Below are 26,770 nucleotides of genomic sequence, written 5' to 3'. Positions count from 1 at the left end.
CAAGTATGCATGAAGCCTGCGTGTCAAGACAATAATGATTTATAGATTTAGTACTTGTGGGTTAAACACAATCCAGTTTTAAATCATCTGAACCAGTATGGAAGATGTGGAAAAATGCGAAGCGAGAATTAATGATGTACGTGTACATCTGTACATTACAATCAGTTGGCGAAAAACGTATAATTGATTAGATAGTCTTAATAACCAGCATGGTACTACGACAGTTTATCGAACAACTATTGATCGAACAACAGTTAATCGAAACGACAGTTTATCGAACGACAATTAATCGAACAACGGTTAATCGAAACGACTGTTTATCGAAATGACTGTTCACCGAACGACAGTTCATCGAACGACAGTAAATCGAAAACCTAACCCTAACCTAAAACCTAACCCTTGAGTATTCAATTGCATGTGCGCTTTGTCGTTCGATAAACTGTCGTTTCGATAAACAGTCGGTTCGATGAACTGTCGTTTCAATGAATTGTCGTTCGATAAATTGTCGCGTCACGGGCCAGCATGGAGGCTACACCGCTATGATTAATGAATTGCAATTTATCGCTGTACTATCTCGCTACTAAGCCTTTTACATAAGGTAGCCTATACTAGTTGATATTCTATTTATTCGAACTTAATGTATTCTTTGAGATTGAATATTTAGTTGTTTATTAAATAAGTTAGCTTAGTGTCTAAACGTGTGATCCATGTGAAAAGCAAGATTACTCAGGCAAGAAAGGTTCTAGAAAAAAATAAAATAGCAAGCTGTGGTTTATATTAATCGTGTACTTGATATAGAGCTTTGGAAGAGAGTTTGTCTTGTTAAACCATAAATACCAGCAGCTTATCTGCATCAAATGTGAAGAAGTGAATGCAAACAACATTTAGTTAAATCAACTTGTTCAACATCAAACACTTTTACTGTTGAATTGACATTATCAATTAAAAAATCTTAATTCTTTAAAAGTTTCCACACCAACACTATAACTCTCACCAATGCCTATTAATATACATTTATTGAGTTCCATTAAGGATAGAGGATCTCCTGGCTGAGCAGCAGCAGGCCAGCGATTCTCCATCAAGTATCAATTCAGTATATATTTTATTATCAAAAATGCATGGCGAATCAGCACTCAGCAGAGCCCTATTTATGGCATATGCATTTCGCTCTACTACTGTAGAGCATCATTAGTGCCTTGATTACAAATACAAGATTCTATTTGAATAAGACACTAATGATGCTCTACAGTAGTAGAGCAAAATGCACACGCCATAAATAAGGCTCTGCTGATTGTCCATGCATTTTTGATAATAAACAAATACTACTAATAGTACAATATATCATACACTAATTAACAACACAGTGTTAAAAACTTTAATGACATTGGAGTGGACACATGCAAACTAATCTAATACCAATGTTTTATCTATGAAACCAGGGGTTTTCAACATGGAGGTCGTGAGATACCTTAAAATTCAATGTATTTATTGGGATGCATCCTAGTTCGTACCCTGAACAGTTCGTACCCAGCTCGTACCCTGAAAAGATCGAGAGAAAAAATAAAAAAATCGGAAGTCGCTGATCGCAGTTTCCGCAAACATTTAAAAATTTGCCCCTGAAAAGATCGAGAGATAGCACAAAGCTGAAGTCGCTGATTGCAGTTTCCGCTAACCGTAACCCTTACCCTAACCCTCGCTCATCGCAGTTTCCGCAAACATTTTTCCGCAGTTTCCGCTAACCCTAACCATAGACTAATCTATGCTCTAACCCTAACCCTCACTGATCGTAGTTTCCGCAAACATTTTTCCGCAGTTTCCACTAACCTTTGCCCTAACTCTAACCATCAAGTAATCTATGCTCTCTAACCACAATCTCTATATTACATTCTGTAATATAGAGACTGTGCTCTAACCCCAACCCTCGCTGATCGCAGTTTCCACAAATATTTTTCCGCAGTTTCCGCTAACCCTAACCTTCGAGTTTGTTTGTGGAAACTCCGATCAGCGACTTTGGCTTTGTGCTATTAAACTGCGATCAGCGACTTCCAATTTTTTTCTCTTGATCTTTTCAGGGTACGAACTGAGGGTAAGAACTGTTCAGGGTACGAACTAGGTTGCACCCTATTTATTGTATGATTTTTGTGAAAAAAGATTAAAAACTGATATTGTCGTACAAAAAGAATAGAACAAGAAGTGATTTGGAAGAGTTGGTGCGCCAAAGACATAAATCACATTTTGATCGGAAAATATTCAGATTGCAAGCTCGATTTACTATCTCTTTCAGACTACACAGTGCATGAGTGCAATACCGGTACGGTACATGAGTGGCTTAATGGGCTGAAATGTGTGAACAGTAAAGCAAAGGTAAAGTAGTTTCACCGTATATGTTCAGTAGGGTGGTCCAAAAAAAACTTTTTTTGTAAATGTTAATGTCTCACCCTAAAATATTGTTACCATTGATGAGAAAATGATATATGTGAATTTTCATAAAGATTGGTTGATATTTAGGGGTTGCTACCGGGGTTCAAAGTTTTGTCGTTTGCCCCCATTTTAACGTTTTAAGAGGATGTGATACAGATATGATATGATACGGTACAGTAAAAAATATGGTACAGTGCCATGGCATATTGCAAGAAAAATACAGTTTAATAATTACTCTATATAGTCTGTTTATAAACTCATTTACGTCTGTATTACGAATTATACTAACTGGTCTACATATATATACAAAATGTGCGACTTTGTATACTTGTGTTTAAAGTTCAGAGACTAAATTTGACAATCAATAACAGCTTTAGAAGACAGTAAATAAACTACATGTACAAATGTACATGATGTAAACTAATATACATAGTACATACATAGTTATTACCCTCTAAACCAGGGGTTCTCAACCGTGGCCTTCGGCCCCCCAAGGGGACCACAGAGCGTTCTCAGGGGAGCCACGATAAAAAGCTTCATTAATAAATTATAACATGTATTGATGAATTATAACAGAATTGTGACACAAAAAACACTCATGTAGGTGTTAGTATCGTAAAGCTAGCTAAAAGCATGTTTTTTCATCATATGTTCTATCTCACTGCATGTTGCATCATCTTTTGTGATTGTAACGAACAATTAAGGATACGCTTGATTTACTAGCGTAGTCTATTACGAAAAAGAAAGCATTAAATCATTTAATCATTCGTTAACTGTTTTTATTGATTTCGTTTCATTGTTCTTTAAACAAATACATTTTTATTTTGCTCAAGGGGGCCATGGTCTTTTAGAGCCACAGTCTGGGGGGCCATGACTCAGAAAAGGTTGAGAACCACTGTCTAAACCCTTGACAGCCTGTTTCACCCTAAAAGGGTAATCATCAGAAAGTCCTCCTTTTAGGTTAAAACAGGCTGTCAAGGGTTTAGAGCAGTGGTTCCCAACCTTTTTGACCTTGCGGCACCCTATCGAAGAGATAAATAGTTTGCGGCATCCTGGCAAAACTGGGTTAATTTTATGAGATTTCTGTATTTCAAGTAACTGTATGAAATAGCACAGAATGAGTTGTACAGTATAGCGCGCATAAATAAATGTATTTATTCAAAATTTAGTGTGAAATTTGGGCTTGACTTCTTGCACAAGTCCCTTAATATCTCGAGGCACATTCGACAAAGCCACCCACATTTCTTCCTCGACTATAAGCAGTCGTTCTCGTTTTTTTAGTTTTAATGTTCGTTTGTACGGAAAATCCACTAATTTGGAGACCCAATTGTAATCGCAAAGCAATTCACAAAATATATTCATATAAGTATAAAGCAGTGCTCCGCAACCGGTGTGCCGCGGGATAACTATCATCAGAACATACTTTTTGAAAAGAAAGGAGTTTTTATGTTTTAAAAATTCTCGCTTTACCACTGCAAGACAAGTCAAACTCTAGCTAGACTTCCCACAGTGCATTTATGATTTTTTTGCCTCACATTGAAGTTTTCGCAATGGGAAGGCTGCCCTAGTTTTTAAAAAGGCTGGTTAACGTGGTAGTGCGTTTTTAGAAGTCAGGCTAGGTCATTTTGAATTGTCAGTTAGCAGTGTTTAATGAAAAATTTCGTAATATTGAAAGCACAGCTATTAAGTGTAGTAGCCAACGTTTTGTCAATGGCGAGTCCATAACAAACGAGTAGCCTAATTATTTTGCAAAGAACTTCCAGCCAGGAACGAACGACTGGCCAGGAAATTTTTAGAGTGACCAACGAGTTTTTCATAACCCATGGTATCCATTGGAATAACTGCATCAACGTTTGCACAGATGGTGCTTCAGCAATGGTGGGCGAAGGAAGAAGTTTAGCTGCATGGGTAAAACGTCAAAATCCAGCCATTCAACTTATGTATTGCTGCTTACACAGGGAAGCCTTGATGATCAAACATTTTACAAGGGAGCTGACAGAAACAATGAATGACTGTATCCAAATTGTTAACTTTATTAAAGCAAGAAACAAGCGCAAATATCTCATTAAAAAGATGATAGTTATTTTTTACATTTTGAAAATGTGTCGGCCGAATTGTGCCGCAAAATTTTAAAGAGTTTTTAAGTGTGCCGTGAGTAAATAAAGGTTGCGGAGCACTGGTATAAAGAATAAATCAATTATAACTTAGCCTTTTCTCGATTAGCTATGTAGGCTATCGTGTTTGTATGCGCAGGTATGGTATCCCCCATGCAAAAGTTTATATTTTATAGTGGTTCGCAAACAATCGTGCAATTTTATAATCGTGCTGGGTCACACAATCCGATAATCCATCACTGCAATTTGACTTTGTGCGCCGTGAAACGCAAAATAAAATCATGAAACCTGGCAATAATGATGCGTTTCAAACGTTTTTATGGAAAAAACAGCAACGATTCAAAATCTCTTTCACGCTGTTATTCCTGGGCGAGAAAACAAAGGCTTATTGTGGATTAGAGTTAAAATAAATAAATAAATTCCACACTTACCGGGTTAAAGTTAAAATATCTCGCGGCACCCTTGAGCATTGCAATTGGCACCCCGGTTGGGACATTGCCGAGCGTGGAGTGGCGTTGATCACGGAATACAACACATTACACACATGTGACGAAGAACAAAAACAGTATCTTTTGCGTGTCGTCGCCGATCACCGTCAGCGATATCCAGACTGCAGTAGAAAGACCCTCGCGCAATAATTCCTGTATGTAGTTTATTTGTTGTATTCTAAAGCTGTTAATGAATGTCCAATTTAGTCTCTGAATTTTAAACACAAGTATACAAAGTCGCAGCGGTGACGCGCTCGCTTTCCAATTATGCAATCCTGGTTTGACTCCCGGCTTATACTGGTTGTTGACAAACACCGCCCACGCCCACCTCTACCCAGGGTATAATATATTGGGTGGGCGTAGTTGCTGAAGTAAAGGCGGCCGAGAGAAAGGAACTGGCCACCCTACTCTCGTTAGTGCCGAAGGCTTAGTATAATGAGAACCTCATCCCTCGATGCTTGTATTCAAGTATGGGACTCACCTTTACCTTATACAAAGTCGCACATTTCGTACATGTACACCAGTTAGTATAATTCGTAATACAGACACATGAGTTTATAAACAGACCATAGAGTAATTATTAAACTGTATTTTTATTGCAATATACAATGGCACTGTACCGTATTTTTTACTGTACCGTATCATATCATATCCTCTCGAAACGTTAAAATGGGGGCAAACGACAAAACTTTGAACCCCGGTAGCAACCCCTAAATATCAACCAATCTTTATGAAAATTCACATATATCATTTTCTCATCAATGGTAACAATATTTTAGGGTGAGACATTAACATTTACAAAAAAAGTTTTTTTTGGACCACCCTAATGTTCAGTCAATTCCTCTCTATGACATCATGGTATTTTTTACCAGGGCAGAGACTACACCAGCTCCCAATAATCATTTTAGGACCGCTCTCCAATCAACGGCACATGGATATAGCAGTGCTTCAAAATGAAGAAAGCAAAGTGCACTTAAGCTTGCACTACGGGGTTTTAAGGTGAAGTACAGAGTGCGCAATCCTGGCCTCACCCTTTAAATGCAAGGTTCATTTGCCCTGGCTCAGCATGCTAAGACAAGGACAGTAAGGTACTTGAGTTGTAGGTTTTATATCCGACCTTCCTTGTCTTAGCTTCTGGTTAAAGAACCCTTCCCGAAAGCAGGAGAGCATTTTAACCCAGTGGCAGCATAGTCCATTCAGCAGCACATAGTGGATAGATTAATTCCCTAGCAAGAAAAAACATCAATAACCAGAAACTTTACTCAGGGTTCGACCTTAACTTTTTTTTGCACTGGCCAGCCGGACCAGTGGCTCACCATTTGCACTGGTCCGCACAAGATGGCACTGGTTCGTCGCGTTTACTGATAAAAACAAGATTGTCGTGGGAAGCACGAGGCCAACCCAGGGAAAACCACCTTAAAACGACAATAATAAATGGTGGCAATAACATGGAAATATACAATGGCAATAACAGTAACAACAGTTTATCTAGGCAAGACATTCAATCTACGTTGAGTCTTCAATCTACTTGGGGCTCTTCTTCAATTTCTAAATCCGATGATGGGTCATAATCGGAATCCGATGTGTGCTTGTCTGGCCTTGTAAACACATAGCCAGTGTCAGGCCTTCTTGACCTCACAGATGAATCGTTTGCCAGCCATAGATGTATGGCAGGTTTGGGGTCGAAATCTTTTATTTCTGCTGACTGTAGCTGGATGGTCAGAAGATCTGTTACATGGTCAGCCCGGAGCCTTGACCTCAGCTTTGTCTTGACAATTTTGTACGTGTTGTTGCGATTACCCCTTTTCTTACGATTTAACACCGTCACGTGATGTTGCAATTGCTTTTTTCTTACGATTTAACATGTGATGTTGCGATTGCCTTTTTCTTACGGTTTAACACGCACGGATCACGTGTATTGTTGTTTGAAGAGCAGCGCAAACGAGAACCACGCAGTCTAAACGATCAAACGACATAATACGATGATATTTTCGCACTAGACAGTCGGACCAGTGCGAAACGATTCGTACTGGTCCGCGGGGAACTCGCACTAGACATTGGCCAGAGGACCAGTGCTAAGATTGACCCCTGTTACTCTGTCAATCTCGATAACTGGCTCAGTCAAAAGCTTTTACAAGCATGTAAAACTGCCAGGAATAACCCATTAAAGGCTTTGTCAATCCGAGGATAAAGATTCAAAACCAAAACATGGAATGCAATCAAAAAAGGTGTTTGCAGAACCTAAAGTTTAACCACACATCCAAATCACTTCGAAGAACTGGATCTCGAGATTATCTTCATATTTACCCACTTGTCTGAATAAAAGATGTGAAGTCTGAAGACAAAGAGTTGAAGACTTAAGCTAATTATCACAATTTCTGGAAAGGCTGAGTGCTCACCATAGAACAGCAAGCAATCGCGTTTCGCTAACTAACGCTAACCATTAAGACATTATCAAAAACAAATCATGGCATGAATTATAGTGGTGTAATAATGATCACCAAGTTTTAATGACAAAACACATCTAAAATAGTTTTAATGACAAAACACATACAAATACATCTAAAATAATACCCATATTTAAAAAAGGCAAAACTGAAGACTGTAGTAATTACCGCCCCATCAGTCTTTTATCTTCCTTTTCTAAAATACTTGAAAAAATAATGTACAACAGAGTGTATAATTTTCTTGAAAACCATAACTTTTTTTACCCCCATCAATTTGGGTTTAGAGAAAATCATTCAACTAACCTCGCAGTTTTGCATCTTGTTAGTAAAATTTCAAATGCATTTGAAAAAAAAGAAGCCACACTTGGTATATTTTTAGACCTGTCCAAAGCATTTAACACTATTGATCACCAAATTTTGTTAAACAAGCTTTACCATTACGGTATCAGGGGTGCAGCCCATGACTGGTTCAGCAGTTACCTACTAAACCGATTTCAAGTAGTAGAAATATCTCAATCAATGTCTACTAAACGCAAAGTATGTTTCGGAGTCCCGCAGGGTTCAATACTAGGACGTTTACTGTTTTTGATATATATAAATGATTTCTGTAACAGCTTACAACACTCTGAATCTGTAATGTTTGCTGATGACTCCAATTTGTTTTTATGTGGTAACAATATTAGCGAGCTTTATAGACTTGCCAATATGGAAATGTTAAAGGTAACCAACTGGCTGGCAGCAAATAGGCTGTCGTTAAATGTAAATAAAACTAAGCACATTTTATTTAGCAATAATAATAATACAAAGTCTCTTAACTTCACCCATACATTATCTGTTTATAATCAACCCATTGAACGTCTTAACACTGTTAGTTTTCTAGGCATTTTACTGAATGAAAATTTGTCATGAAAATCTCATATGATTCACTTGCTGCAAAAAGTGCGACGAAATTTCGGAATAATCTGCAAGATTAAACCTTACTTAAACACCACAAACTTGATTTCTCTCTATCATTCACTAATTGAAAGCAATCTAAGATATTGCATTAGTGCTTGGAAGCATGGTCATGTTACCATTGTAAATAAACTGCAAAAAATTTGCAACAAATTCATAAAAATGATCACTTAGCATGAACCACAATACAATGTTGACAGTTTTTTCACAATTGATAACCTTTACACCATCGAAACTGGCAAATTCATGTTTAAACTGAAACATAATCAACTGCCAAAAAACTTTAACTCATTATTTCAACTTAACAGCAACTTGCATCACATATCAACCAGAAACAGCAATCGATTTTTTCTTACCTATTACTCCAAAAAATTAACCCAACAATCCATCCAATTCAGTGGAGTTAAAGTCTGAAACGATTTCCCCAAAAACATTACTGAAATCGAAACATTTTCATTATTCTTCAGCAAACTGAAAACCCATCTGCGAACTGAAATTCAAGATGATTAGCATGCGTCAACTTTTGTATATTTAATCTTTCAAGTAGGCTACTACTGTTTGACACCAAGTATCTGCGTAGCTTATTTCAGCAGTCACTGCCGTGCGTCTGCCACCACCGCCTAAAATTATTCAATTTCAATTCGCTGCTATTAGATGCTAATATGTTACAACGATTTAATATGTTACCAACGCAATACGCCCTTAATTAGCCGAACTACGTATATTGTACTTGTTCAAAGAACCTTTTGACTCGCTGATTACTTTGTTGTGTAGATTTGTTTGTCAAGAGCACGGTACTTCAACAATGAAGCTGCATCACTCTCCAGCAGTTTGGTTGGAAATTCATTTGAAAAACGCCAAGAAACTCCATCCCACTCCGATACCGAAGTCACCCTCTTGCCATCAAGACCATTTTCATATCTTCTTCACTACATTTTTCATCATTTATGATCATCACTTTAATACCATGTTCAAACAATAATTAACTTAGTGTATATTCCTGAACATATCAGTTATTGATTCCTATTTTAAAACTGCACCACTGTCGTTGCTGCGAACACTTCATTTTATTTAAAAACGAAGCACTGTACAGTGTACATAGTTTTTTTGTATAATCAGCTCACCGTACGTTTATTCTTAAATGCTCGTGTTTTTTATTTTTCTTTTTTGTATTGGTTGTAAGATTCAGTTGTCCCCACATGGCTTCATCAACTGCCAGACCTCCAGTTGCTTTAGGTATGTAGATGCAACTGATTCTTTCAACTAATTCATCTATTTTAAACTGTTAGGTTTGGTAGCCGTGCTTAAATTTACTTTCATCGACGTATCCTTTAAATTTACATCGCATGCACGTTTCAAACTTCCTTGGTTTTGCCGCCGTTTCCTTTTGTTGGTTTTATTCCCGTAAACTGTTGGTAACTTTATTCATTGCTGTTGTTTTCCGACAAAGAAAAATAAATTGAATTGAATTGAACACCAGTCTATGGCTGTCAATTCTTGCTGCCCTTGATTGTAAGATACATCAATTATAGCAGTTTGCTTTTGCGCAATTATCACAGTGTATGCACACGACTGTATGTTGTTACAACGAAAATCAAAATAAATTCAGTTGAACCAGGTTGAATACTTGAATTGACTCTAGTATAAACTCTAAAGGAGAGAAAAACATTCAATGTTTTCAAGCACCAAAGGCTTACATTATAAATGTAGCTGTTTAGTATTTATTTATTCATGCGCATCGAGAAAAGCTGCCGTAAAGAGAGAGAGAGAAACCTTTTATTTTGTCTGTTGCGAGAAAAGTATACGGTACAAAATATAGACAATGCAAATAAAATAGCACTATAACTTAGTGCTACCATATGTCCTCTTTTAGTAGGATTTGTCCTCTTTTTTCATAAAAAATGAATTGTCCTCCGAGGACGCTTGAAAATGCTCAAATGTCCTCTTTTTTGCATTGCTATCATTTTCAACAAGGTTTTTTTTTTTTATGTGACGTTTGGCGAAAGCTAAATAAGGCTAAGCAACGATACCAAAAAGGAAAAGTAGCCTATGTTTTCTGTGAGCTGTGGCAGAAGTAGGCTATCCTTGTTTAAGAAAAGTGTTTATTGACGTTGAGGTTGGCAATAGCCTACATTGCTTACTGTGAATATGGCATATGGTGGATAGCCTACATTTGTTTCTGTGGCAAACGAAGGCAGTGTTACTCGATGACCATGTCAGATGTATTTCTATTGTTCGACTCTTGTGTTGCCCATTTGGATGAATAGACCACTAATTTCATTTTCCGAGTTCACATCCTTTGATTGGATGCTTATTGCTTATGCTGTCTTACACCAAAGAATAGGATAACGCTTTTCAGCGGTGTGTGGAAGTATCTGTCAGAGAAAAATGTCGGCATTGATGATGTTAAACTGCTCGATCTATAGGCTACCAAAGCTAGTGCAAAGGCGTCTTAAACCTGATAGCTAGCTTGCATTAGCTTTTGTTTAAATGATGGCACATTAGAAAATGGACAGAATCGTTCAAATATTGCAGAAGTAGCCTATGGATTTTTTTTAATGAATTGTTATAAATCGAGCAATTCTTCATCTGCAATAAGCTATGGCTCAAAATGCAAATGTAAAACGCATGTTTTCTGTGGAGAAAATCAAAATGAACAGCAAACTGTTCATTGACTGAATTTGACAAATAAACATGTTACGTTTTCTATTGGTCACTTCTGCTACATAGGCCTATATAATCATCTAAGAAGATGTAAAAATTGTTTAAACGTAAAAATCCACTGGCATTTTACTTGCTTACTAAACATGTCCTCTTTTTGGGTGATGAAAATATGGTAGGCCTACCATAACTAGAATCTACAACAAACAGGAAGCAGCGAAAGACTATATATATTAGTCATCGAGTCAGCTGCTTCCCGTGTTTTTAATGTGACAAATGTCAAACATCGGCATTACGTTGAAACCAAGATATGCGTTAAAACAGGATAAGCTTAAGTTCCGTAAAAAATGAAAACAAAAAGTTGTTTACTGCTGCGACAGTCAAGTGAATTCTTGTGGTTTTATTCAAATATCAAAAAAATCATGCCCTACAAATGTAGTAAGTTATGAGAAAAAAAACAAAACAAAATAAACTATGCATAAACAACAACTTCTAACTGCTAGCATAAAAGACAAAGTAAAGGATGACATTATAACAAATGATAACAACTTCTAACTGCTAGCATAAAAGACTTTCTAACCGCTAAAAGACATTCTAACTGCTAGCATAAAGGATGACATTTATCTAGAAATGCTGAAAGTACTCAATGGCGTAAGTTTAAAACGCATACACAAATTATAAATAATAATAATAATAACAATATTTATATAGCGCCACATCCACAGTCAAACTATGCTCCTGGGCGCTGTACATGACAATGGTGATAATTAATAAGGTAATTTCAGTCATAATGTTCATTGAAGTAGAACGTTTTCAATCGAGTTTTGAATTCATTTAAATTTTCTGCTTCTTTCACACAAATAGGCAAACAGTTGCAGCAACTGGCAGCAACAACTGGGAAGGTACGATTTCCATACTGTGTCTTATATGAAGGGTTGCACAAGAGCAATTGATGTTGAGAACGCAAAGTTCTGGCAGGTTTATAATGAACAAGCAAAGTGTCTAGATAGTTCGGAGCAAAACCATGGAAAACTTTATAAATTAATAGACATATTTTGAAGCGAATACGATACAATACTGGAAGCCAATGCAGGGATTTTAGTATAGGAGTGATATGCTCACGTTGACGTGTTAAAGTAATTAGCCGAGCAGCAACATTCTGAACTCTTTGAAGACGCAAAATAGTACAATATGGAATGTTATTTAACAATGAATTTGAATAATCAAGCCTGGACGTCACAAGTGCATGAGTTAAAGTTTTACAAGCATCAACTGGTCACAGCGGTAAACCATAATCTCTTCGTGGGAAAATTTTAACATAAAGTTCCCGAATCCGTTCGTCTATATATAATGACCGAAGAAACACACACTTGAACTTCTTTTCAAACAGTGTATTTCTGTAAAATTAGCCCGCGGCTATCGAAATGGAGATGCAATGCCTACACCTCTAAAACTGTCACTACGATACAGATTACTTGGATAAAAGACGGAGAATTTGTCCAGCTAGCAAGCACCAAATAAACCAGTTAAATGTGCGACCGACTTCCAACAAACAACTTCGAGAATGAATCAGAAAAATTTGTGATAACTCAAAGGCACGAGAGCAGTTCGTGACGCAATATTTCATGTCCAAACAGGTCTCAAACTGAAACAGGTTTAAACCGGTCTGACACGAGTCTTACGGACGATGGTGCAATTTTGGCTCATGTTTTAGGAATTTCCATGACGTAATATTCAGTAGACCCGAACGGTTTCTACATGACGTTTGACCAGGCGAACAACCGTCTTTTATTTTTTTATGGTCACAGCGGTAAACCATAATCTCTTCGTGGGAAAATTGTAACATAAAGTTCCCGAATCCGTTCGTCTGTATATAATGACCGAAGAAACACACACTTGAACTTCGTTAACCAGTCTACGTAAGTAAACAACAGAAGAGAAAGCTTGATTCGAAGCATCACTAAACCCATGCAATTGATATGAAACAATATCATCCGGACTGCACACACCAGAGTTTGCAAAATACCATCTCGGTAACGAAAAATCCTTAAGCAGGTCCAAAGAGCGAAGCCACGACTCCCACTCTTTAACAAAGCTATCAGGGACCTCGGTGTCCCAATCAAACTTGTCTATCGCCAATTGCTGAAGTATAAGGCGTGCTTTTAGAAAAAATGGCGCTCCAAAGCCTAGCGGGTCAAAATTTTGTCCAAGCTGACTGAGCATACTTCGGCGCGTGTGTTTAGCTAAGGGCTTTAAGGAACATGCGATACGCATCTCGTCAGACTCGGTTTGCCACACACAACCCAATGTCTTCGCTGATGGCAAAGTCATATTTTCAGTCTGAAAGTCAATGTCACGAATCAAAGGTGAAAGCATCTCATTATCCAAATTTGACAAGACAATCATAGCCTCCTTGTTAGCACTCCACTTACCAAGTTTAAACCCACGGCTATCAAACAAAGCAATTGATTCATGAGTGATTTGCTGAGCTTCCTCTAAGCTATCAGCCGAAAATATAAAATCATCCATGTACATATTAATTATTTGCAATATTGCAGAGAGTCAATTCACCAGCACTGCTGGGATTCTGCTCGATCATTTTCTTTATAGCCAAGCAAGCGATATACGGGCTACTCTTTATTCCCCAAGGGTGTACACAAAAACGAAATGGTACCATCCTACCATTTTCAAGGTCATCATCTTCAAACCACAATATACGAAACAAATCCCTTTGCGACTCAGGTAACTTTATTTGAAAGAAGCATTTAGTCACATCAGCCATGAGACCAAATCTACCAAGCCGAAATCTAGCCAAGACATCTACCAGAGGGTTTAACAAGTCAGGACCCGAAAACATTACATCATTAACACAAGTTCCTCGAAATTCAGACTTGCCATCGTAAACAATGCGCTTTTTTAATTGTGACGTAACAAAGTATGGTAAATACCATTCAAATCCCTTGACATTTCCTGCTTCACCAGTACGCTCAATATAGCCATTTGATTTAAGATCTTTCATGGTGTCAGTAAGGAAATCACAAAGTTCAGGTTGTTTTAAAGCTTTCTTTCTTAAAGCAGCAGCTCTATCTGACGCCAACACAAAATTGTTAGGTAGATCAATATCTTCCTTCAACGGAACAGGTATCTCAAATCGACCATCTTTCAACTCAATATTCGGTTCAACAAGTTCTCTAGCCAACTTATCATTGCGAGACAATTCACAGATTTCATTTTGCAACGTCAAATCCTGAATGACTTTATTCAGGTCTGCTATTTCCATATCACGAGACTCAATTTTACGCTGAAAGCCAGAGATGACATCCGACTCTGAAGACGTCTGCACTCTGCACACTTTAGCAACGCTTTCATCTAAGGGTGACTTACCACCACAAGCCAACCAACCGAGAGGAGTGAGCAAAGCATGTGGTTCACTACGATTTTCACCAACACGCTCTTTTATTGCACACATCAAATAAGCGTTGTCGTTGCCAATCAGTACATCTACAGTACTACAATCATTCAAATGAAACATATTCACGTCATGAAAATGACGGAAACCATTTAAATCTTGTTTATGCGGTAAAGTTTTAACATCGTCAGCCCAAGCTGGGTTAACCACCGAAGTTATATCACAAAACAGTTCATCTGTCTCTAACGACTGGATGTTGAGTTTGACAAGGTCAGCACAAGTAGCTTTCTGACCAGCCAGGGTATCCATTTTAAACGACGCTTTATCGTACGGTTTAAGATCAAGTTCACACACCAAATCACTCGAAACAAACGTCAACTGCGAACCAGGATCATGCTGACAATACACCAACTTCGATTTGCCAGTCATTGGATTCAAAACACGAGCAGCAGTAACGCGGTTAAAGGCTGCTTTAACATTTCCAATCTTAACATTACGCACAGGAACTCTGGCACGAGCATCATCTTTCCCAACCGAATCCAGAGAATCACGTGACGTCACATAAAAATCATGCAGAAGAAAATAGTGTTTCCTATCGTTGTTAAGCACACACTTACGACAGTTATTTGCATGAACGCAATCCCTAACCATATGCTGGCGCAAACAATTCAAGCATTTGCCAGCTTTCACAATGACATCTCTCCGATCTTTAGGTGTCAAGCGCAAAAATTCTTTACAATTAGACAAAAAATGATATTCAACTTGACCACGTGACGAACAACAAATGCATGCCGGTAGGTTTTTACGTCTGGCTTCACCACCGCGCGGTGCGCCAACAACAGTCGAGTACTGCGAACTCCCTGACATCACATCATCATGGGGTTTTACGGACGTCTGCCTAACCGGACATGAAGGCAATTTTCCTTTGCCAAACTTTTTAAATTGCTGCGACTCACCAGAATCGCCCATTAGCATAATGCTAAAATCAGTCGACTTACGCGTTTCCTCCCGTACTACAAATTCAAACAAACTCTGAAAGGTAGGCTCATCAGTGCCACCATACTGATCACCTAAAAAGTCAAGATAACGCTGCTTAGCGTCAAACGGGAGTCGCTTAGCCAAATCCAAAACAAAACGTCCTTCTAATTTATCACGCTGACCATAAGCTTGCGCATAAAGCAAACACTGCGACAATTCATCTTTAAACTCTTTCAGATCACTGGAAGAGGTCGAAGTCAATTTGCTACCATAGCGATACTTTCTAATTTCCGGTTCCGCAAAAAGACCTCCACGAACCCCAAAACGCTGGGACAAGCGAGCTAACGACATTTCTATCCTGTCTTCCTCTGACAAGCCAGGGGTGTCAGAAACCAAATTTGCAATCGTTTGCGCAGCTGTCCTAACACAAGCTGCTTGTAACAAAGTCAAACGAGTCCCCTTAAAGGGCGAAGCTGCCATTAAGGCCGTAACACGATTTTTAAAGAAGATAAATGGCATATTATTACCATCGTAACCAATCAAGGCCGCCTTATCGAAAAACGTCCTACTATTTTGGTATTCAAAAAAGCAATCCTGCTGTTGAGAACTCGATTTAGCGGGAGAAGACAAGCTATATCCCTTAAGGGGCTGAGTGGGCTCAGTCACATGCACAGCCCGATCACGATCCTCACACACGTTAAAATCAGGAGACGCGATACGCCTCTCACAACCACCCAAATTACGTGTAGCTGGGCGATCCACAACTAGCGGCGCAGAAAACTTTGAAGGGGGCAAAGCATTACTGCTAATGGCGGCCCCGTGACCTGTACGCTCTGGGGGAGGAGTTCGGTTGTATTTCGCAGACCTTGGCTCTACAGCATTCGGAAGACCCTTAGCCGCGGCCCCGAAACCTCCTGAAACAGCTGGAAAACGTGTGGATTGCCCTGGTCCACTCACAGGTTGAACGGGCGTTTGGAAAAGGTTATGTAAATTAAACTGCGATTGATGTTCATTTCTGGAATGCCTAGAAGAGCTCTTCCTAGAGCTACGCCGGGAGCCCGCCTCTGATCGATATTCAGCTAAAACTACCTCTTTATGTTGTTCAGCCCTCAACTGAGCGTCTTTGAGTGCGAACTCAGCAGCTCTCGCTTCGGCTCTCGCGGCGGCCTCAGCTGCTCTCGCTTCGGCCTCAGCTCTCGCGGTGGCCTCAGCTCGAATGGCCTCAGCTCTCGCGATGGCCTCAGCAGCTCTTGCTTCGGCCTCAGCTTGGATCTGGAGCTCCTCTCGTCTTAGCTGTAGGTTAATTTGTGCAACTATCCGAGACGAACTCTTAGACATCCTAGTGCTTACATTTGAGGCGCTATCCTCAGGATGTATGTCAGCATCCAACATATCTGAGAACTCACTTTCTTTTTGTTCAAAGTTATTTTTTAACGAGTTAAATTCGGGATCTACCCTATCACGAAGTTCTGCCAAGATTGCAGAGTTAAAGATTGTAGTCAAAAGAGCATGAAAATGCCGTAATTCCTCTTCTAAAGTAGATAAGTTAGATCGAAAAATTAACAGTTCCTGCTTATCACTCAAAGAACCTAGGGCTACAGAAAGTTCCCCAATTTGAGTCAAAATATCCCGTCTAAGATGCCGGGCCTCTCGAACTGACTTAGCCTCATCGTTATTGAGTCCCTCCCCAGAATGGCCTGCCCGACCGCAAAGAACATCATCAGGCTTAAACTCAGTCGAGTCTACGGCGGTCGAGTCCTTGTCGCCACCGAGTGTAGACATATTAAATGTTGGGGCTAAATTAACAATTAAAAAAAATTAAGTTACACAAACACACAAAATTATTAGGCTACAGTAGTTATAAAAAACTTAACTGCCAAGACCGTAAAAATACAAAAAAGAATTTAAATGCACGATACCGTAGCTGTACGGGTATGAAGTCCTAAAGTCCACAAAACTTGCTTGGATTCTTCCACTTGAATCTACAAGCACAGATGGATTGTCTTTTAATCTTCTTTCTTGCCAATGAATGTCAAAGTTATTTTTCTTCTGTACCAAACTGAGAAGAAATGTCTTTACTTTTCTTTGCTTCTGTAAGAGTGTAGACTACCAACCAACAAATCTTCTTTTATTATTTCTTGTACTTCTAAGTAGTTCTTCTGCACTTGCTGACAACAAACACGTCGTTTATTTTTATGCCTTCAAGTGCTTCTTGGCCTACCAGCTAACAAATTCGTTTTTTATTTTTCTTGCTTTAATTTCTTCTTGACCTACCAACTGACAAGAACTCGTCTTTTATTTTTTTTTGCTTTAATTTCTTCTTGACCTACCAACTGACAAGAACTCGTCTTTTATTTTTTATGGTCACAGCGGTAAACCATAATCTCTTCGTGGGAAAATTTTAACATAAAGTTCCCGAATCCGTTCGTCTGTATATAATGACCGAAGAAACACACACTTGAACTTCTTTTCAAACAGTGTATTTCTGTAAAATTAGCCCGCGGCTATCGAAATGGAGATGCAATGCCTACACCTCTAAAACTGTCACTACGATACAGATTACTTGGATAAAAGACGGAGAATTTGTCCAGCTAGCAAGCACCAAATAAACCAGTTAAATGTGCGACCGACTTCCAACAAACAACTTCGAGAATGAATCAGAAAAATTTGTGATAACTCAAAGGCACGAGAGCAGTTCGTGACGCAATATTTCATGTCCAAACAGGTCTCAAACTGAAACAGGTTTAAACCGGTCTGACACGAGTCTTACGGACGATGGTGCAATTTTGGCTCATGTTTTAGGAATTTCCATGACGTAATATTCAGTAGACCCGAACGGTTTCTACATGACGTTTGACCAGGCGAACAACCGTCTGTAACATCAACATTAATAAACTGTCTGATGGAAACAATATTTCTAAGATGAAAAAAGCAAGATTTAACAGTGGAACTGACAAAGTTTTCTAAACACAAATGTTGATTTAATGTTACACCAAGCAATTTAATTGAGTTAGAAGAAGAAAGATTGATATTACTCAGGGTAAGGGTCATGTCATTAAACTTTGAAATACACCGTTTCGGAGAAAATACAATAAACTCACATTTTTCTTGATTCAGTTTCAACATATTATAAGACATCCAATTTGAGATATCAACCATACATTTTTGGAATTTTGAAACTTTTTTTGTCAGACTACAAAGGAAATCCAAAGAAAAGAACTGCAGTGACTTTAGAACATTAAGTTTGATCAGTCATGTAGCCTACTGAAAATTTTGTTAAAAATAATTTTGTTAAGAAATCGTAAAAGTATTGAGAATGAGGTTAGCATGACTCAAAGTGACTGGTAAAGGAACACTAGAGGGTACACTTAATTTCAGAACAATTTTTTAGAGTTAGCCTACAATGCAGTAAATAGGCCAACAGATGTATATGCATGTTTAATTGATTATGAGAAAGCATTTGATAGAGTTAACCATAAGAAACTGATTCCCTGTTTGTCCAGTCAATATTGGTATGAATGGCAATGACTTAGCCTACGTTTTATTATCAATTTGTACTGGAATCAAAAAGCATTTATTCGCATGGAAAAAGATTTGTCTAAACGAATTGATATCAAGCGTGGGCGTGGAGTAAGCCGAGGATGTGTAGCCTACTTTCTCCATTTCTTTTTAATTTATATACAGAAATGATTTTTCGACGCATTGATAATATGAAATGGCTAAAAGTTGGCGGTTTCAACTAGTTTCAACATAAAATATTTAGCCTACGCTATGCTGATGATACTGTTCTTGGCTGAATCACAAGAAGATCTTCAAGAAATATTGGACAATGTTAACTCAATTGGTACGGTAAAGAATTTAATATGAAAATTAACGCTAAAAAAATAAAATCAATGATAGCCTAATCTTAAAATCACCAGACAATCCAGTCAGAGCCACTTAAATGATAATTGACAATGAAAATATACAAAACGTAAAATATTTTTCCTATTTTGGACATTACATAACTGAAGATGGGAGGTGTGAATGAATATGAAATTCTAAGACGGATAGAAATTGCAAGAATTGGCCTACATTTGGAAAAATGAAAAATGTTTTAATCAATTAAAGTTTAAATTTATCCATTCGGCAAAGGATATTAAAACTGGAACTTGGACAATTCTGAAACTTGGACAGTGTCACAAAAAATGGAGAAACGGATCGATGCCTTTGAGCTCTGGACATAGCCTACAGGCAATGTTAAAAATTTCATGGAAACAAAAGATCACTAACTATGAAGTATTAGGTCCGCCCCGTTAGCTCAGAAGTTACGCGCCCGGCTCAAGATCACGCGGCGCTGGTTCGACTCTCGGGGTGTGCGCTTAAGCAACGCATTTTAGGACCGCTCTCCATTCAGCGGCACCTAGTGAATGGAATAATTCCCCGGCAACAACACTTCACCAATAGGAAAACTATTGTCTGCCAATCTCGGTAACTGGCCCTGCGTCAAGAGCCTCTACAAGTAGGCTATGCGAAACCACCAGGAATAACCAATCAAGGCTTTGTCAGTCCGAGGATAAAGATTCAATACCAACTATCATTATCATAACTTACCATTATCCAAATTCAACTCAAGCAAAATTCTCTTACAAATAGTCAAAAGAAGAAAATTGAAGTATTTCAGACACACAATAAGGCAAAACTCGTTACAAAGATCATTAATAAAAGAATGGAAAATCAATGGTACCGGTAAAAGAAACAAAGGCAGACCAAGAATGATTTAGAAAATTTTAGACAACAAACATCACAAAATGGACAAAATTAAATTATGAAAGTGCAGTACGCACAGCTCATGGTCGAGAACAATGGCGCATTGTAGCCTATCCAACCCTCAATACGAGGAAGGAACATAATAATGATGATGATGATTGAGAAAACAAATTAAACAAGATGCTTGGTCTCTGGTTTTAATCAGGTAATTTTTGGTTAAAGAAAGAATTGATAGTTGAATAGCCTAGCGCCCTAGATGGTCGAGTTCGGATTGGTTGATGACACCAGACTACTGTTTAACGCAACTTTTGCTTCAATGACAAGAGGTAGCTTATGGATCTCAATTCTTTTATTTTCGTGAGTTTGAATTATTGATTAACGATGAATGTGCAGAAGTTCTAGTTTTTTTTATTCATGGATCCCTACAAATGTATGATACTTGAAGGCAGGGGCAGATCAAACAACTGAAACGGCCCGAGAATTTAGAAGCAAAAACGGGCCCACTTTTATGGTTTTCTACCCTATAGCCTAAGCCTACGTTGCAATGCTCTGTTTTTTGTCATTTCACAAACCATTTAGAAAACATAGCCTAAAGCAGTGGCTTTCAAACTTTTTTAGACCACGGCTCATCAAAGGATTTTAGAAGCTACCGTGGCACATTGACTGACTCCGTCAATCTCTTTTTCAGTATAGGCTACTGTAGCCTACGTTGAATAAACTATACATGAAACAGTTAGCCTAGAAGCCCGCCTAGAAGTTATTAGAAGTGAACTTTACGGTAGACCTACTTTGATAAACACATAAACCAGTAAAATATTTACATTTTCTGCAATGTAAAAGATGTGCCTGAGTTTGTTCACAAATGGTCTGGATTCGAGGCTTAACATCAATGGGAAGTGGTCTGATCATCAAGCGATTGACGCAGCTAATTTCGGTCTGAGCTTTCCAAATTTAGTTTTAAAAAAATCAAAACAAAAAATGCGACTCGATTGGTTCTTTTTTCTTCTGACCGTAGGAGGTGGTTTAGAAGGAAGGGAAATGTCAACTGACAAAGAATTGTTATGTTTTTACTTTTGTTATGTCTTTTGTTTTAGTCATGATCACCCACAGGACTTGGATAGGAGACCGTTTTGTGCTTCATATGTATGTGTTGCCAATATCCAGATCCAGACATATCTTCTTTTGGATGATGGTATATGTAGCAGACGGAAGGTAACTTAACTTATCCGCTCATACCTAGCTGTAATCAGGCCCGGATTTAGGGGGGGGCAGAGGGGGCAGTTGCCCCGGGCCCCCCGACTTTTGAAGGGCCCCCCTATGTAAAAAAAATGTGATTTTGTGTTATATTTTTCCCTTTGGCCTTTAAAGTTTCTCCAAAATGCTGTGCAGTACTGGACTGATGCTACTGTAGACGTAGAAAAATTTTTTTGCACGGGGGGCCCCCGATCTAAAAGTGCCCCGGGCCCCCCATCAGCTAAATCCGGCCCTGGCTGTAATACTAGTCTACAGCGACATTTCGAGCACAACAATGTGGCAAAAATGATTCGGGAACGGGGTCTGTGCTTCTTTACTACATGCAAGCCCGCAACCAGGGGGGGGCATTGGGGGCATTTTCCCCCCCCGAAATTTTTTGAAAAATTTTTAAGCGTTCTATGCAGTATGAAATGTACTATGAATAGTACGTCGTACACGTACAGCCATACTGTAGAGTGTAGACTATCGAAACCGAAAGTACTCCCTCACACACCATGTCACAAAATTTGTGGAAATGTTTCCTGTCGTGCTTGACACACTTAAAGGAATGACAGAGTGGTCAGATACAACTGCTGCTGCCAAGCCATCGCAATATTTATGTGCTATGCTCTCTCCAAAGTTTGTTGTATCTCTTTGTGTGTGCGCCAGATTTTCAAGATTACTTTTGCCGATTTCTAAAATTCTTCGATCTCCAAATATGGACCTCACACAGTGTGCAAAGGAAATTAGCGGAGTTCAAGCAGTTGTATTCGATTGCAGAGAAAATGCAGTTGCTGATTTCAAAACAATATATTCTAAGGCCCAAGAGCTGTCTCTAGATGCAATAACAATACCTAGGAAAGGTGGTCGCCAATCAATGAGAGCAAACTACGAGACAAATGATCCGGAAGGTTTCTATCGTCAATCTGTATACATACCGTATGTAGATGGCCTTCTACAAGAATTGCAAGGAAGATTTCATGAGCATTTTAAAACAGCTGCCCAAATTCAACTCATTGTGCCTAAAAATGTCGCTTCAACGAGGTATAGTGACATTGACAATACAGTACAATTTTACAAAGGAGACATTGACTGCGAAGCCATGATAGATGAACTTGCCAGGTGGAAAATTAAGTGGGAACGAATTCTTGAAAGTGAAAGGCCAGCAAGTGCGATTGATGCGGTGTCAGCAATAGAATCCCAAATAGAGTTTTATCCAAACATTTACAAACTCTTGATAATTTTGGCTACACTTCCAGTCACAACTGCTTCTGCAGAAAGAACATTTAGCTGTCTAGGACGCTTGAAAAGTTTCCTTAGAAGCACTATGGGGCAGGACACCATCGTACTCAAATTCCAAGCGCGGAATTGGTGTTAAACGAACTTGCCAAATCAAGTAGAAAGTCATCAGAAGGTCTTATCAGAACGGATCATCAGAAGGTCTTATTCAAATAGAATTCTAATAATTAATTCTAATAATAATTCAAATAGATTCTATTTGAATAAGACCTTCTGATGATCCGTTAGGTGAAACAATTTGTAAAGGCTTCAGATAGTAATAACTACATTTGATTTATTTGTTTGTTTATGTTGATGTAAATATATGTTATTGATTAATTTATGACTCCAGTCGTGCCAATGCAGTTCGTAGCCTACAGATGTTGTATTTTATTTGTAATCGCCTGAACACATTACTGTATTATCGTAATTTTCTTCCTTGGGTAGGCCTAGTCATAGCTAAATGAGAAAAGGTTACAAAGGCTAGTTTCCTTTAATGCTGTACTAAACAAAAACGTGATTGACATAAGTTATGACCACTGAACCGTAACATGATAGTGCCACACACTCTATCAATGGGCATGGACATTAACATAAAAATGTCACAATGCATCATTTTAATGTTTGTTCTTTGATAAAAATTAAATGCCCCCCCGAAAATATTTGCTGGTTGCGGGCCTGACTACATGTATGATTTTATTGTCACCACATAACTTAAAAGATTGCAATCGTCTTTCCACAACAGAACATAATTCAAATCATAAGTCCAACCCAGGAAACTGCACACTGAACGTTGACTGACGGAGCCAGAAGTAATATCACTACTGTACCTACCAAAATCATATTATAGTGAGCTGCACCAAAATTATACCGTACTCTGACATACTCCCTACACCAAAAATAAAATTCTCTGTCTGTTGAATTGAAGGCCAGAACGCGATATACATAGTCGCTGAGGAATCAATCACCTGTAGGCTAGAACGTTGAAGAGACGAAAAACTACGCATGTGTGATTGAAACTGTCGGTTGCAAGAATGCTTTTAGCTTATTGGCATGCGATGTCTTGAGGCACGCAAATTCCTAATCGCGCTTCAAACTCCCGAAGCACTACTGCACAATTACTTGAATTACTGGGTAACGTTACATATATGCAAAAGAACGACAATTTCACGACGGTTACAAACGTTGAAAAGACCTAAGGTGAAACGCAGGGCCCTACAGCATACTTAGCGACATTCATCATGATCAAAAGCGTTGGCTTCTTCCTTTTGTCCGCCGGGCATTTGATTGTAAAGGATCATGTCCTTTGTTATTTCGATGTCTTCGTTGGATAGGCCTAGGCCTTGTTGTTTCAGGCGCTTTCATATTCTTATTGGAAAAGAGCATTCGATGAGGATGCCACATTGTCATCAGGTTTTCGGCAGAATTTTCTATTTGTGATTCTACTGGATACGAAGTGGAGGATAGGTGAGTTGGCAGGAGGAACTTGATTTCCTTGTTTTTCAGAGGAATCTCGTTCCAAGGGATTTTTTGTCCGTGTTGGTCGATCTCCAATCAATCACATGGCAGTTCATGTGATGTGCCTTTCTTCCCTGCTTTGCCGTTTCATTCTTATGCATTTCGTTTTTCAATTCATTGTGTAGATTAGTTATTTATTTTCAATGTAGGCTAGATGTAAAATCAGTTAATTTTCGTTACTTGAAAAGGGCTAACATGTGTATGGCCGAAAACGTTCGTAGTTTATAGGTTTTTGTTCTCTTCAATATATTATGTTAAATGCCGTGTGGTTGCTATGTAACATGGTTTTATTTGTTTTATCTTTCTGGTTTTATCTGTCAACGATTGAAGAAAGTCACCTCTTTACTAAAATTGTGCTACATGACCTGTTCGCAAATTTGGAATGTCGGAGCAGGCCAGGGAGACAGGCTCATTCTGCATAGCCCAGAAAAATGACCTGCGACAGGCCGGGCGACCAGCTGTGTGTGGACGCTGGAACCGGCAGTCCCTGGACTGCCTGTAGGCTATTAGTGTATAAGGACGCTGACCATCGGGCGGTGCCAACGTCTCCTTCACGCAACCGCGGCGCAGGTACTTTTGACTCTTATACTGGTCTCGGATAAACTTGGGGTCTTCCACTAGGAAGAAAGTCGAGCTGTTTGAGAGAAATTTGACTCTTGGGGGGAGTGTATTATATACTTACTGAAGAAGAGTAGGCTTTGATCCGGTGAGCACGGATGTGCACTGGCCAGACGTTGAGGCAGATTCGCCGAGCTGGGTCGGGGAGGCTAGCGATTGAAGCGGAGGCACGGATAGGCTACATTACGAAAATTTGGGGTGGAACTTTTCAGACTGCATCGAGTTGATCAGATTCAGAGGATCATGTTGATCAATGTGTTGAAAGCAGAGCGAGGTTGATCCGAGCGTGCAAGAACAGCGTTTCAAGGCGAAGTGGCCAGCAGTGGCCGAGTGGTTAGCGCGTTGGGCTCGCATTCGAGAGCCTGCATGTTCGACTCCAGCCACCCGCACTTGCTGTTGTTTCTCTGGGCAAGAAACTTTACGATAATTGCCTCTACCCAGTGATCGATTTGGAGTAATGGGTAGTACCAAATTTCAGTCATAAGTAGAGTAGACAACCGGAAACAGACATTGCAGTCGGCTGCAGCGTGGGTCAGGTGTACGTCGGAAGGCGTACACCGATGCATAGCGCTCAAGTCCGCTTTCCCGCAATGCAGGATAAAGATAATAAAACAAACAAACAAAAAAGACAGCGCATGATAATTCGAAAGAATTGATTGGTTAATAGCCTACATAACCTACTTTACAGATCCAGTGATGATTGAAGCTACGTAGGCTAATTGATATTAATCAAGTCTCAATTTACATGAGGCATTTTATTATTGAATCCTTGAGTTTGTTGAGCAGTGGCAGATTCAGAACGTAATTTAATGCCACGGCGGGCCAGCATACAAAAACTTAGTGTTACCGGAGCTTCTACACAAGGCGTAGTCTTCTAGGTTTCGAGTTAAAAAAGTTGATTAAGTCATCATAATCCGAACTGTCAATGAGTCTTTCAAAAGTGTCAAGTTCTTAAGGCTTCCAGTCAGCATGGATGACCTCAAGCGCGTTTGGATCCTGTTTGTTTGCGGAGAAAAGTCTCTCAAAGCTGCGTGGAAAGCAGTGTTATGATGGTCCTTAAAACACTGTTCATGTTCGAGAAAATGTCAGCAGGGCAGCTGTCCAGTAGGCCTACTTCCATTAATGTAGGAAAGTTTTCCCGATTATTAATCCATACGTGTCGTCCATAATCATAAAGCGGCAGTTCAACTCCGTTATCTGCCTGTCAAGAATACAGTTCCACAGTGCCCTTAAATTCTCATTGCTCTTGACAGCCGACATTTTTCCCAGCGTTGTGGTGACAATTAACAGACTTGTGAAACTTCGAATGCAGCTTGCGTTCACGAGAAGCAACCACGTCCCAGTTAGTTATCTCATGTTTTACCATCAGTTCTTCTGTCAGTTTGAGCACGTCACCAAAAGTCACTCTTCGAATTCTCGCGGAAAGTTGTATATTATGTGGCTTTCAGTCTTTCAATCAGTGATATACAGTCTGTCACACAAAGTGTTGAGCTCTGCATGCCCTTGGTAAAAAAATCGTTGTTTCAAACAGTTTGCGAATATTCACAAGCATGAAAACGAACTTTTTCGTTAGCATCTGTTGCAGGAGCTGCTTTGCTTTTATTTTTGTTTGTCCACTGTGTCATATTCTGTCTGTTTACTGGTGTATTATATACAGAAACAACATGCACTTCCACTTTGATTAATTACTCACAACAGAATGTACTTCCGGGATACTTGCCAGGGTTGCCAAAAGATATTCTGGTAACCGGTCATAAGCATAACATAATAATCACATTTCAATACACTACATCCCTTCCTTTTCGGTTTAAAACGTAGTTTTCAAAGGCATTACTTCTTTTGATCAAAACAATTTTACATTAAATGATTATAACAGGTGATGATAACCATGAGCACTTGAAC

At 38.9% G+C, this 26,770-nt stretch overlaps 1 protein-coding gene across 1 annotated transcript in view; it reads right to left on the bottom strand.

The window, feature by feature from the left end:
• The window catches only part of LOC145776600 (uncharacterized), a 67,348-nt gene extending 58,452 nt beyond the window's left edge, over positions 1-8,896 (bottom strand). Inside the window, exon 1 of the mRNA XM_082587830.1 lies at positions 8,781-8,896. The gene's annotated coding sequence lies outside the window, so the exon portion shown is untranslated. The remainder of the gene's footprint in view (positions 1-8,780) is intronic.
• Positions 8,897-26,770: the final 17,874 nt, after the last annotated feature.

This window comes from Aplidium turbinatum, chromosome 9, assembly GCF_918807975.1.
Source record: "Aplidium turbinatum chromosome 9, kaAplTurb1.1, whole genome shotgun sequence".
NCBI classification, from domain to species: domain Eukaryota; kingdom Metazoa; phylum Chordata; class Ascidiacea; order Aplousobranchia; family Polyclinidae; genus Aplidium; species Aplidium turbinatum.
The sequence above is the reverse complement of the archived record's forward strand: the minus strand, read 5'-3'. Positions and strand labels throughout refer to the sequence as shown.